The sequence below is a fragment of the Phocoena sinus genome, chromosome 1, assembly GCF_008692025.1.
Source record: "Phocoena sinus isolate mPhoSin1 chromosome 1, mPhoSin1.pri, whole genome shotgun sequence".
Classification (NCBI taxonomy): Eukaryota; Metazoa; Chordata; class Mammalia; order Artiodactyla; family Phocoenidae; genus Phocoena; species Phocoena sinus.
In genome coordinates this window covers 25,361,816-25,376,057 of record NC_045763.1, presented here as the reverse complement: position 1 = coordinate 25,376,057, position 14,242 = coordinate 25,361,816, and positions in this window count along the sequence as shown.

Sequence of the window (14,242 nt, the reverse complement as noted above, 5' to 3'; positions counted from 1 at the left end):
GGGTTGGAGTATAGTATAGAAGGGGGCTGGAGCTCCAGGTGGGCACAGCCCTGTGGCACTGTGGACCTTCAAATTCTTCACCCCATGCAGAAGAGGGCCAAAGTGGGGTCCTCTAAAGTGGGGGGTCCAGGGCAAGGGCCTTGGTTGCCCAGGTCTGAAAATGTTGGAGCTAGTAAATGGCAGATCCAGCATACGATCCCAGGCTCTCTGGCTAGAGTCAGCTCTTAACGGACTGATGGGGGCTGAAGGGGGCAGGGGGCTGGTGGGATGGGCAGAGGTTGCTAAGTTTTACTTCTCCATCCCCACTCCCAACCCTGCCCTGACCAAATTCAGGCCGTCCCCCCCATGGGAATGCTCTGTGCCCAGCTCCATCTGGGGTCGGGGGCTCCCAAGGATGACTTGATTCTCAGTCTTGTTGCCCCTCCCATCCCATTCTCACTGACATCCCCACCCCTCCTGCAGCAGGGATTAGGGAAGGAGTGGAGGCTTCTGGGATTGAATGGGTACCAGTAACATCAACACATCCAGCTCCCTGCCTCTGTTTCCCTGGCCCCAGGATTCCTGCTGGTCTCCAGAGGCTTTTTCACATAATTACCCAGGCTAGGAATTTCAATCTCTGGTGCCAGCCAGGTCCTTGTTATGCAAATATAGGCAAATGAGATGCAAACAGAGCAGTCCCAGATTAACAGAGAAATCCCCAGCAGCTGGAGGAGTCGCCATGAAGTCAGCTCACTGGAGCTTCCCCGAGCTCCCCTCATCCAGTCTCTGTCCACCTGGATGTGTCTGGTCCCTCCCATCCTTGACGCCACTCTTTCTCCCCCCTCAGGAGCTATCTGCTCAGACACAGAGAGGGTCTGGACAAGAGGGGACACCAGGGCCCAGGCCCCCCACGACCTTTCCATCTGAGGTCTCTGCCCTCTCCCCACTCTTAAGACATCCAGGCAGGGGTGGAGGTTGGGGGGCGGTGAGTGGGGCTGAGAGAGAGGGAGAACTCTGTCTTGCCCCTGCAGAAGAGAGAATTCACACACACACACACACACACACACACACACACACACACACAGGCATGCAGAGTTGAGCGCGAGAGTCACCCTTAAGATGTACACACATATGCACTATTCACACACAGGTGTCACACACACCACCACACAAATCTGGCCAAGCTCTCCACCCTTTCTTTCCCCAGCACACCAGAAATTAAGCCATAGACATCAACAGGCTGTGGTAGGAGGGCAGGCTCTGTCCCCATTCCTGGGGCCTGGAGGTTAGATGCTAGTGCCGGTAGAAGGATCCTGGGTCTGCATGAAGACAGAAGGAAGTAGAAGATCCTGCCCAGGGCACGTCCCTGGGAAGGAGGCTGGGGGTGTGTGGAAGTCTCAGCAGGAGCACTGCCCACCTGAACCCCAGGAGACAGGGTTGAGGCTGGTGTCTATACCATCAGGCACTGCCTGGGGGAACCTGGCCTGCTGGCTGGTCCAACCAGCCCAGGCCCAACTTCTAAAAATAAGAGTCAAGAATCTAAGCCCCTGGTTGGTTCTGCAGGAGCCTGTTGCCTTGGCAACCCCTTCTCAGAGGCCTCCCTCCCGGCTGCCCCGTTTGGCTGCTGGCCTCTGTGCCAGTCCCCTCTGCTGGCCCCTCTGTCCCATCCTCCTGGGGAGGGAGGTGGGGTGGTAGGGCTGGGGGTGGAATAACCTGGAGGCCCTTGGGGGCTCCAGCTGAGCACAGTGGGCTGAGCGTGAGCCCTGTCTGGGGCTGACCGTGTCGGAGGCTGTCTGACTGTGGATATGCGGCTGTGTGCACGACAGGACCCGCATCTGACAGCCTACATCAGGCTGTGCCTCTGTGCCTCTCTGCCTGTGCTGTCTGTGACTCTCAGAGTCCCTGTGGACGACTGTGCCCTCTCTCTGTGGATCCTGGTCCATGTGTGTGGCCGTGTGTATCTGAGTCATGAGGGAAGGCCTAGCCTTGGCCTTTCTGTGCCTGCCCCTGCCCACGGCCCCCCTCCATGCGGGCTTCCCCTTAACCCTGCCCACCGCCATGTTCTGGCGCAGCAGGCTGGGCACACACAGGGCCACAGGGGTGCCCGGCGTGAGCCAGAGGTCGGGTGGCGACTGGGCCAAGGTCAGCTTCTTCCAGGGTCTGCAGCCAAATATTGACTAAGCCCCAAATCTGCCCCTTTGGGAGAATGGGGGAGAAAGCCACTCCTGAAGTCGTGCGATCTAAATCTGAGTGCCTGCATGTGCGCGCTACGGTCAGTGTCAGAGGCAGAGCCTCCCCTACCCCACCCTGCCTCCCCTCTCCAGTTAATCACCGAGTCCTGTCAAATCTCCTCATGATCACTGCTCCAGCCTGCCCCTCCTCTCTTCCTCTCTGTCACCACCGCCCAGCCCAGGCCAACCCCCTCTCTCACCCAGATGATGCAACAGAGTCCTAATGGCTCTCCCCAGTTCCTGGCCTCATCCTGTCTCCCATGCCCCATTCTGTGGCCACAACAACGATCTTTCTAAAACACAACTTGGATCTTGTTATGTTACAGCCCCTGCAGAGGACCATCCACTTTATTCTCACAGCAAAGCGCTAGCTCCTCAACCCGGTCTAGGTCTCTGCTCACTCAGGGTTTACCTGTTGCCCCTTCACTCAGCTACACAGCTACTAAGAGTTGCCAGAAGAGGTAAGGATCTCTCTTTCCTCTGTGCTTTTGCACATAATGTTTCCTAGCCTGGGACCAATCCTCCCTCCTTTTTTTTTTTTCAAGAGGAAGACAAAATATATATTTCTTATTATAAATCACAATTTCACACAAACCAAAAGAGTTTATAAAGACACATGAAATAACCCACCTTCTTAAGTGGCAGTTTGACTGACACAAAGATCTAACTACTTCACAACATATAAAAATAAGAAGCGGGGCTTCCCTGGTGGCGCAGTGGTTGAGAGTCCACCTGCAGATGCAGGGGACACAGGTTCATGCCCCAGTCCGGGAAGATCCCACATGCCGCAGAGTGGCTGGGCCCGTGAGCCATGGCCACTGAGCCTGCGCGTCCGGAGCCTGTGCTCCGCAACGGGAGAGACCACAACAGTGAGAGGCCCGCGTACCGCAAAAAAAAAAAAAAAAAAGTAGCAAAGCTAGATATAGACTATACCTCATGACCAATGTTTGAGCATCCAATCTTTCTTAGAAATTACCCAGATATCCAAAATTATACTTACCATTTATACTAGCCAATCCTCCCTCCTTTGGATAAACTTTCACATTCTGAGACTCAGCATAGGCATCACCTCCAGCAGGAAGCCTTCCCTGACTGCCCAGGCTGGGTTAGGAGCCTCTGTGTTCTCATGACATCCTGGGCTGCCCCCTTCCTCCCCTGCACACACACTGCACATATTTCTAATGACTTTTCCCCAAAAATTTTGTAGAAGATTTAGAAGAAACAAAAAAGTATTAATTGAAACAAAAAAATCACCGATAATCCTCTCTTCAGATTTAGCTCTCTGTTTATTTCCTTCCAGACTTTCTTTAAATGAATTGATTGAATATTTTCGTTATAAAATTAAGAATATCCTATATGTACAGTTTCTTTTCCTGCTTTGTTTCACTTATCATTATATAATGAGCTTTTCCCCAGGTTATTAAAAATTCTTCAAGAACATGACTTTTAATGTTTGTATAGTATTCTTATATATGGATATATCATAAGTTATTTAACCAACCCTCTATTGCTAGACATTTATGGTGGTTGTGACTTTTCACAGTTATAAATAATGGCAATAAGCATCCTTATGCGTGGTTCTTTTTCAACATCTTTGGTTACTTCTTGGATTGAGTTCCTAAAAGTAGATTAAGAGCACCAAGGGATCTGTCTGTTTTAAAAGCTCCTGACACCACAGCCCGATGGCCTTTACCCTTCCATCAATGGAGGCTGAGAGCGCCCCAGATTTCAGTTCTCATCAACACTGGTGCTATCTTTAAAAAAAACTATTCATTTCAATAGGTAAAACTACATCATATTGTTTTAATTTGCATGTCTTTGATTACTGGTGAGGATAAAGCTTTTGTATCTCCTCTTTTTTTTTTTTTTTTTTTTTTTTTTTTGCGGTACGCGGGTCTCTCACTGTTGTGGCCTCTCCCGTTGCGGAGCACAGGCTCCAGACGCACAGGCTCAGCGGCCATGGCCCACGGGCCCAGCCGCTCCGCGGCATGTGGGATCCCCCCAGACCGGGGCACGAACCCGCGTCCCCTGCATCGGCAGGCGGACTCTCAACCACTGCGCCACCAGGGAAGCCCCTGTATCTCCTCTTTTGTGTCATGCACAGATCACAGTGAGCTATAATTATATTTTTACAACCTGCCTCTCCCTCACCAACCTCAGCTCTTGAGGGCAGAGCCTGTTTGGGTCCAATTCTCTGTATCAGGAGCAGGGACAGAGGAGGTGTTCCCAGTGTACTGGATGGATTTCACTGAAGACTCTGTCTTCAGCCTGAACTTTGACGTTGGGAAGACCTGGAGTCAAGCTTTAGCTCGGAGGATTGAATTTGGGCAAATTACTTCACCTCTCTGGGCCTCAGTTTCCACATATGATAAGTGGGTCTGAGTGAGGGTTAAACATGATGAAGAGTGCGAAGAGGCATATAAAGGGCTGTGAGGTATTGTCTGAGGTCTGCTCATGTTTATGTACACGGGGGCCGAGGGAGGAAGGAATGTGTGGCAATGGCCAACTCCCCCTTCCCAGAGACAAGATGGTGCCCAGATGCCTCTTGGTCCAGAGGTGGGCAGGGAGCTCAGAGCACAGAGTCCAGGTAAGACTGGGAAGGCCTGTGGCAACCGTCAGGCCTGAGTTCAAGTTCAGCTGACTCAAGGACGTTTGTGTCCTTGTGTAAGCCCCAGAGGGGAATTTCTGGCTCTGTTCACATCTGGCAGGGTTTCTGTGTTGTGAGCTGTTACCCACACCATTGCCTGGTATGGTTTAATCACCATCACCAGAGAGGGAGAGCACCTCTGCCCTGGTGGCACAGCATCTCTTTCTGAGATTGGCCCTCTGTCACATGGAGTGTCTTAGAGACAAGCCCTCGCTGGGGGCACCCTCACCCATTCTGGCTCAGGAAACTTTCCAAGACAGACACACACAATTTCTCTGAACATTACCAGCCTAATGATACTGTCATTTGAGGTCTGGAAATGAGGAGAAATCAGCTTTTTCTCAGTAATTAATGTGAATGATGGGCCTTGAGATGGAGTGGCAACCCCCCAAAGTGAGAACCAAGCTCTCAGAAAAGTCAGCCAGGTATCCCCATGCCTCCAGGAAGGTCTGCGTATCCATCCCTGGCGTCTGTTTGGTCTCCCTTGGATAGGCCAAGGCCCCCCACCCCTTTCCCTTTGTCATTCCTTTAGGGATCACTTTAGGGGTTGAGCCCTGATGGTCAGGAAGTTCCTCCTTGAGTCTGCCCACAGTCCTTCATGCTGCAATTCAGTTTACTGTACCATTGCCCTTCTGAGAACTGCCTTTCTTAGGGGTGGGTATCCTTGGCTTAGTAGGGGCTTTCTTTATCTCATATGTTGAAAGCAGAGGTGAAAACACCTGGGTAAGAGTGGATTGAAGTGAGGTACTCCAGGCTTTGTAAGAATGTTTGGGAAAAAAACCTGGAGGGATGGGGGCAGGGCTTGGCTCTAGCAGACAGAGGGCTGAAAGCTGACCCAGCTTTCCTTTCTAAGTGAAGCATCACCAGATTCATGAATATTTCTCTGAGTCCCTGCCTCAGCTTCCCTACCACCCTCAGGGGGAAATGTTTTTCTCCCATCCCTTTGTCTTATCTGTTCACTTTCAGTGCTGAGGAAGGAGACCCGGAGTAAATCAGCTCCAGGTCCTGCCCACGAGCAGCTCTGAGTCCAGCGGGACAAGCACAGGCTGGTGCTAACAGCTCTGAAACAGAGTTTACGGTGTCACAGAAGGAGGTTACAAAGGGAGCCCAAAGGAGAGAAGAACTGATGCTTTCTGGAGGAATCTGGGAGGTAGAGGAGGGGGCCTGGAAAGATTCACTGAGAAGTCCAGGCAGAAGGAATGGCATGGTCAAAGTCTGGGAGGTGAGAAAGAGGCTGGTACGATCAGAAAATGGGGTCTAGATCCTGGGACATGGGGTGGATGTGGAGGCAGGAAGAAAGGGAAAGCTGGGGGGTCTACAGGGGTAAAGGTGGTAAAAGGCAGTGAATGCTGAGGTAAGGAGTTTGAACTTTATCCCGAGAGCACTGGGGAGCCAGTGGGGGTTTAAGCAAAGGAGGAATATGGTTGAATTTGTCCTTCAGGGTGATCACTTGGGGAAAATACTGTCAGAGGCTGAGGGACAAGACTAATAGCTACTGTCACATGTCTGTGGTCCTGAACAAAGGCAGTGGGTTCCAGAGATGTTAAGAGGGGAGATCAGATGGGACCCCACAGCAGCTGTGGGTGAGATGGGTAGTTGCTGGTGGTCCAAGGTCAGGAAGCCAAGATGAGTCTCAGCACAGTCTCCTCCTCCTCCCCTGAGACCCCAGTGGCTCCCTAGGCCTCCAGGAGAATGTTTCAATCCCCTGGAATGGCATTCCCAGTCTGACCCTACCTACCTCTGTGGCCTCAGCTCCTCCCACCCACTGTGCTCTGGCCCAACTGGTTTCTCCATTAGTCATGAGCTCACATCACCCACTCCAGCATCCAAGCCTTTGCTCATGTTAATTAGTGTCCCCCCCCCCACCCCGCCATGTCTCCCCTTCTCCCTGCCTCCCCAAACCCTCCCCACTTCCTCAGTGAAGGAGGCCCTGTCTGCCTCAGCTCCCCTCTGTCCCCACTGCCCACTTTCCCTCCTTTCCTCTATAACCGTCACTTAGCAAAGGCCTGGGCAGACCATGTCATCAGCACAAAGTTGTTCAAAGAAAGATCCTTAAAGGAGAACTGTAGTCTTGGGCTCAGGTCAGGGCTAAGAGCCAGCTCCCATCCTGCAGGGCCTCTGATGGGGCCAGGCCTGCTGAGCAGTCTTGTCTGCAGCTAACTCGCCTTGGCCAGTGGAGATGTCCAATGGAATTGCCGTTATTGCTCCAATTTAGGCACCAATTTTCCCGTGTAATTGTTTGCTAATTGACATGAAATTCTAATATAATTAGTTGGGCCCCTTATCGGGGAGCCTGGGGAGCCAGAGGCAGTGGGGGGCCACTGGAGCAGGGAGGGTCTAGGAGGCTGGGGAAATGTGTCTGAGAGAGGAGGCCCTGAGCTGCCATCAGGGCTGAGACAAGGAAAGGTAAAGACTGCAGAATCTCACAGTTGAAAGAGCCTTTGGAGAGGCCAGCACTTGCTACCTATCTTTCAGATGGGGAAACTGAGGACAGGTAGAGGGAGGAACGTCCTGGGAGCTGGTGGCAGAGCTGGACCAGATATCTGGGTCACCTGTCTACAGTGACCACAGCTGTGGCCTGACTACGGGTCCTTATGACATGGCCTGTGGCTGTCTGGCCTCTGTTTCCAAGTAAAGGTGCCCCTTTGAGAGGGAGGAGGGGAAAGTGGGAGAGGTCGTGGGTACCAGACCCCTTCTGAGTAGGAAATGCAGTAGGTAGAAAGCCTAGGAAGGATGTCAAATGGTTAAAGTTGGAGGAGCAATGGGGGCAGACAAGAGGCTCTGAGCCTCTCCCTGAGGAATGACTTCGGTGTGGAGAGGAAGATGGGGAGGCTAGAAAGCCCAGCTTTTCTCCCTCCTCACTTGCCGGCAGATACCACACACACCCCCATGCCCCACCCCAGGCTTTTTGCCTCTTCCATCTCTCTGGAAAGGGTCTGGCAAAGGTGCCGGAGCCAGCTCATCCAGCTTATGAGAGCCCATTGTAAATGTTTAGGACTTTTGCCAACCAGTTGACTTCATGTTAGTAGTTGAAATTGACCATCATGGGAGGCTTTACACCATGGAAATTGACAAATGCTACAAATCAAGGCTACACCTCCCTACTCCCTACCCAGAGCCAGTTAAACAGTTACCAGCACACCACTGAAACCATCTGAAATGTGATGCAAGAGCCTCAGACATTCTAATCATGTTAGGGCTGGAGGGTCTCTACAAATCCCAACACAAGGGACAACTGAGGCTCGGGAGCCACCTAAGACTTAGTCTGTGGCCCCCCAGAGCCTCAGTCTGGGCTCCCCTACTCCCCAGGACCAATAACATCTGAGAGGGCTGCAGAGTTGCTTGAGGATTCAGCCTCAAGGGAGAGGAAGGAAGCACTAAAGGTGGACAGGCTGGGTCTGATGGTCAGGATGGGGCAGACGGAGCCCAGGGGACCACAGGAGGTAATGTCGAAAGGGGCTCCTGTCAACAGCCCAGCTTGTTTCCCCGGCTCTCTCCCAGGCAGCAGGGTAATTTGGCAAGAGAGGAGAGGCTGTGGGCCCAGGCAGGACTGGGAGGAGGGGCAGCTAGTACCAGGACCATTCTGGGGATGCCATTTTAGTCACCTTGTCCCCACGCCCACTCTCTACCCCTAGCAGCCGGTCACTCCAAAATTGACTCTCACGCCTCAGGCTGCTCTCCATTCTCCTCCCTGCAGTGGATCCTTAATCTCTCCTACTGCATTAGCTCCCAAGGTTCCATTCTCTCTAATCCCTATCTTTACCCAAATCTCTCCTGTTTCTTGGTCACCATCCCTGGATGTCCTGAAGGCGCCTCAATGCAGTGTGTCCGAAATAGAAAATATCGACTTCCCACAAATCCTTCCCCATCTGAGTAAATAGCACACTCCCCCTTAGGGCCTTTGCACTTGCAGTTCCCCCTATTTGGACAGCTCTTCCTCCAAATACCCCTCACCTCCTTCTGCTTGGATGTCACCTTCCCAGAGACACCTTCCCTGACCACCTTACCCCAAATCACCCCCATTCTCCTCTACTTCTCCTGCCTCCTTACCCAGCACTGTCTTCCTTCTTTGTACTTAGCAACACTCACATGCCATGTATTTATGCTTTTGTGTCTGGCTCCCCTCCCCCACTGGAAGGTAAACTCCACATAACCACAGCAGTCATGTGGTTGTCAGGTTCTAGAAGTTCCTTGAGATCCTAGGTTGTATCCTTTTCACTCGCTCAGTGCCAGACATTTTTAGTAAGCTCTCACTAAATATTTGTTGAATGAATGAATGATCGAATGAGCCTCTAACCAGTTGCCTTCTCCAATCCTGACTCCTCAAATCCACCTTCCAGTTGCCCTGTGTCCTTCCTTAAACAAACTTGACTATGATTGTTTCCTGTCCAACGCTCTTCATAGATCTCTTGCTTTCAGAATAAAGTCTACCTCTAGTTTAGCTTACAAGACCCTCAGTGATATATTTCCAGCTTAATCTCCAGCTTCACACATCCTCCCCCAAACAACTGCACACACACACACACGCACGCACACACACACACACACACACACAGGTACAGAGCCTGGATATACTATTTCTGCCTTTGTATAGGGCTCCCTCAGCCCTCAGGTGGTCCTCTGCTTTCTCTGACTCATTTATTTCTTTTCTTCATTCTGTCCCTAGTGTTTCTGGAGCAGCCCCTCGGCGCCAGGCCCCTTGTTGAGGCTTACTGGGAGGGGTTGGCCCCTCCCCTCCTCAAAATGCTCCCCATCTGTCAGGGAAGGAGGACCTGAAATCATCTTCTCATCCCTAGTTCCTCTTGTCCTTTGGGCAATCTGATGTCACCTCCCTGTCCCTAGTAAGGCCTCTGGAGGGCCCCCAGGAGGAGGCAGCAACTGGCTCTCGTCTGCCTCTGGCTATGGGACCGCACATTATTGGAATGACCAGGAATAACTGGATTTGGGGTCTTTGTGCCCCTCCCCCCAGCTTCTGGGAGATAGGATGCAGAGTGAACCATCCCTGTCAGGGCCCAAACTAGGGCCTGACAGAGTAAAGGGAACATGGAGTGATTCAGGCTGCCGCTCTTCTCTAGCACTTCTGAGCCACGGTGCTCTTCACCCCACAAGGTCCAAAACCCAGGGAGAGTTGAGGCTGCTCCAGTGAGTGAAACGTGCACACACACTTGCCGGTCTCTGAGCCCGGTGTCGGGGGCCTGTCCCACACGCCTGGCTGTGTTAGGCGTGCTTAGGAATGTGCCCAGACGCATCTGAGTTAGGGCTCGTGTGCGCATGTGCTTGTTAGGAGGCGGCACCGCCTTGGTACCCTGGTGGTCCTTCCTGCGCTCTAGCTTGAATCTCAGTGCAGCCACATGTTGGCGAAGATCTCAGAGCCGCGCAAGCCCATTGCCCAAGACGGATGAGCTCCCCCCACCGCCTCAGAAAAGTGCGAGCGTGAAACGGGCGCCACTCCGCCCTTCGGGCTAATGGCTCATCCTCCCTGGCCATTGCCTCCGAGAGCCCATTGAGCGCCGCGTGGGTCGGCGAGCCGGGAGGCCGGGGTTGCGGGGAGGAGAGGGCCGGGGCGTGCCCGGGGCTGGTGGCCCGGGGTCCCTGTGAGGAGAGGGCCGTTCCCTCAGCCTCCCGTGGGTGCCCAGAGAGGCCCAGTGGTGGCGTAGAGGACACACAGCGCTGGGGGCATGGGCGGCTGTGAGCGTCGGGCCTGCTCCCCAGAGCGCTGTGCCCCCAGCGCACGCTCACGGACACCCACTCCTGCACCCTTGCACAGACACACCGACACGCGTGGGCGCCAACGCCGGCGGAGGCACTATGATACAGACACCTACCTAAGTGCACAAATGCAGGGACACGATCTTAGCTTTGTGCAGGGGCTGGGCGCGGACACACACGGACAGACACACTCAGACTCCTTCTTACAAACACCCGCCCCCTAGGCTCACTGGGGCAAACGCTCAGCCACACGTGAGCGCAGACACACCGACACACCCTCAGTGACATAGGCAGTGAGCACCCAGATGCACTGGCACACTCGCAGACACACGCAGGACCGGGAACACGGACACACACAGACACAGACACACTGGAGCGGACTTGTCCTGGAAACACAGGCTCGCAGAGGCAAACGTTTGCCCACAGTGCGCACAGACGCGCGACACGCCCCCGTGGATGTTCACGCAGTGATGGAGACCCTGACACCCGTGCTCCCAGTTACTGGCTCGCAGCCCACGCCGGGCTCGCCCCGTCCCCGCAGAGACCCAGTCACAAAGCACGTCCACCCAGACACACGCCACACACGCAGGCGCGTGAGCGGACACACCAGCGCCGCACACACAACCGCACAACGCAGACGCACTTGGGCCCCAGCTGCCTTTGAAATTCAAATCCGCGCTGCCTTCCGCGGCTTTGCGACCCTGCGGCCGGCACCCCGGCCTCCACGGAGGGCTCCAGACGCCTTACCGCCGCCCGCCCCAAGCGGAAATGAAAATTCATTTCAGGGGAGACCTGGGCGGGGCGCGGGGTGCGCGGCAGCCTCAGCGGGAGTGCCTTTTGTGAGCGGAGGGGTGCGGGGAGGCCGTGTTCCTCCAGCTATGTGACCTTGCCCCGGTGGCCGGCAGTTTCTGGGTAGCCTCAGGAGGGCCCCGCCTCCAAAAGGCAGGCGCAGAGCTCACCAAGTTGGTTGGGAGTGGGGAGCATCGCCAAGGTCTCAGGCTGGGAGTGCTGTGTGTCCCCGGGGGACTTCCTGGCAAGAATTAGTTCAAAAAATCCCCAATGACAAGAATAACCATGTCATGAGTACAGATCAGCAGACACACGCAACACACTAAAGCACATCCCTTATCTAGGTGTATACATATATATAAAACACCCAGGCCCACAACTGCCCACAGACACACACCAAATAGTATCACACACACAGGCTCCCTGGGGAATTGAAGGCCTGCCCACAGCTCCAAGTGCATGCAGGAACACACACCGCAGGCTGGCACAGACACGTATCAAACACTGACACACAGACACGCACAGGCCTGAAAGCACTTTCTCCTACACACACACACACACACACACACACACACACACACATACAGGCTCGAGCACACGCTAAACAGAAACACCACACCCTCTGGTTCCACACAAACTCCAACAACACCAAACACTGCCCTGTCAACACCCGGCACATTCACCCAGACACTGAGGGGGTGCACAAATCCCAGTGTCACACACAAGTATGCATTCCACACCACACATATACCCAAACAGAAAAATCAGTGCACAAATACACCACACACCCTGCACGCAAAGACACACACACACACACACACATAGAGCAGAGATCCCCGGAGCCAGGCCCTGGCTTCTGACGTACAAGGCCTAGGCAGACACACACAGAACCTGCAGGCAGGCATACCGTATACACACAGAGACTCTCCCCCCACGCATTGACGCATACAACCACCCACACGTGTACCCAAGCTCAGCCCCGCTCACTCCCACTCTGACATGCAGAACACTGGCTCAGTGATGCATCCCAGGGCCTCTCCCTTCCAACCACAGCACTCAGGAGCCTTCCTTCCCCTCCTCCCCTGACCCCCAACCCCTGCCTCAGCCACAGGCCTCACCTCCAAGCCTGAGACCCCAGAGGTCAGAGTCGCCAGGGTTGGCAGTGAGGTAGGCCCAGCTGCTCACCTGGCAGTGATTGCTCTCCTGCCAGCACGAGGTGGTGTATGCTTAAGCATGAGGGATGTCCTCCTGGGGTAAGTCCCTATGCGGTGGTGTCTGTGGCAATGGCAGTTCTACTTGCCAGGCAAGTGTGTAGGTGTCAGCAGGCCTGTGCCATGTCCTTCCCAACACCTTCAGCAACTCTGGTTGTCTCCCCCAAATCTAGGTGTCCTGCTTCAGCCTCTCCCTTCAGGGAAGAGGCCCTGGGAGTCAGACTCCTCTCAGATCGATCTCTCACCCTGAGGGAGCTGGTCTTCTCTGGAAGATCAGCTCTAATCCTGAAATAAATTATTTTCCACAGTTGGCGTTTGGTCTGTCCTCTGGGGGGTAGCAAGGAGGCTAAGGATGAGGCAGGATTCAGGCAGGGCCTTACTGAATGAGGGGAGGCATGGGTTCTATCTCTGCCTCTCTCTAAGCCACAGTTTCTTCATCTGTGAAATGGGAGTGACCCTACCAACTTAAAGGGTCGTTCCAGGGGCTAATTGTGACAATAAGTTAAAAACAGCTGGCACAGTGTCAGGCCCACAGAGGGGCTTTGCAGGATGAGCTGGTCCCTCTAGACCTCTAGGTCACCCCCACCCTGCCTGCTATGCTTGTGGGGTCCAACTTGACACAAGCCCAGTTCAGCAGGATCCAGGTGACACGGAGCCCACCTGGGGGCAGGGAGAGAACCTGGGGCATCTCAGACGATGGGAACACATTGACCCCCTGACTGCCAGTGTGCCCTGTTCCTGCCGAGTGTCCCAGGCCCTCCCCAAGGGATCCCCCCGACCCGACCACGAGTCGTTGCCAGGGCTCCTAGCCTCTAAGGCCTGCAACAGCGGGGAGTGTGGGAGAATTTACCAAGGGGAGTGCTTGGGCTGCCTCCTGTCAACTGGGAGTGATTGTCTTTGACCTCAGTATAGAGCAGGAGGTGACAGGACTGATAGATAAGCCAGACAGGTCCCCGCTGCACCAGAAAAATGGAGGGGATCGTGTCCTGGGGTTGGGTGTGTTGGTTAATTATATACCTGCGTACCCCAGTCAAGTGTATATGTCTGTGGGACAGTGACTGTGTAAAGTGTGTGGATATGTTTGTCTGTATATGCATCTGTGTGTATTGTGTGTGTTTACACAGACAAGGATGGCAGAAAAGGAAGAGGGGCTTCCAAATAAGGAGAGGAGGTGCTGCAGAGAAGTGGATCCGGATACAGTTTCTCTGCAGGGGTCACGTGCGCACACTGTTCTGGTCACACCTTGGCTCCCACTGCCTCCTTCGCTGCAATGATCTCAGCAGATGAGAACTCCAGCTGGTACGGGGCTCAGGAAGGGGGCACTGGGAAGGCCTCAAGGTCAGGGTCCCATTCTGAGTCATCTCCATGACCCCCAGAACCTAGAACAGCCTGCAGCCCCGAGTAAGTCTGAAAGGGGCCCACATTCATGCAGATGACACCTCCCTGTGTCTGACACTGCGTGAGGCACTTCATCTTTATCGTCTCATGTGACTCACATCAGCTCTGTTAGGTTGGGATCATTACTTCCATTTTACAGAAGAGAAAACTGAGGCTTGGAGAGCATAAGTGACTTGTCCAAGGTCACACAACCAGTGAGGAACAGAAGCAGGAGTCCAGATCTGTGTGATCCCAGGGCCTGAACTCTTTCCAGTTCATCACGTGGGAAACTGTAAAAC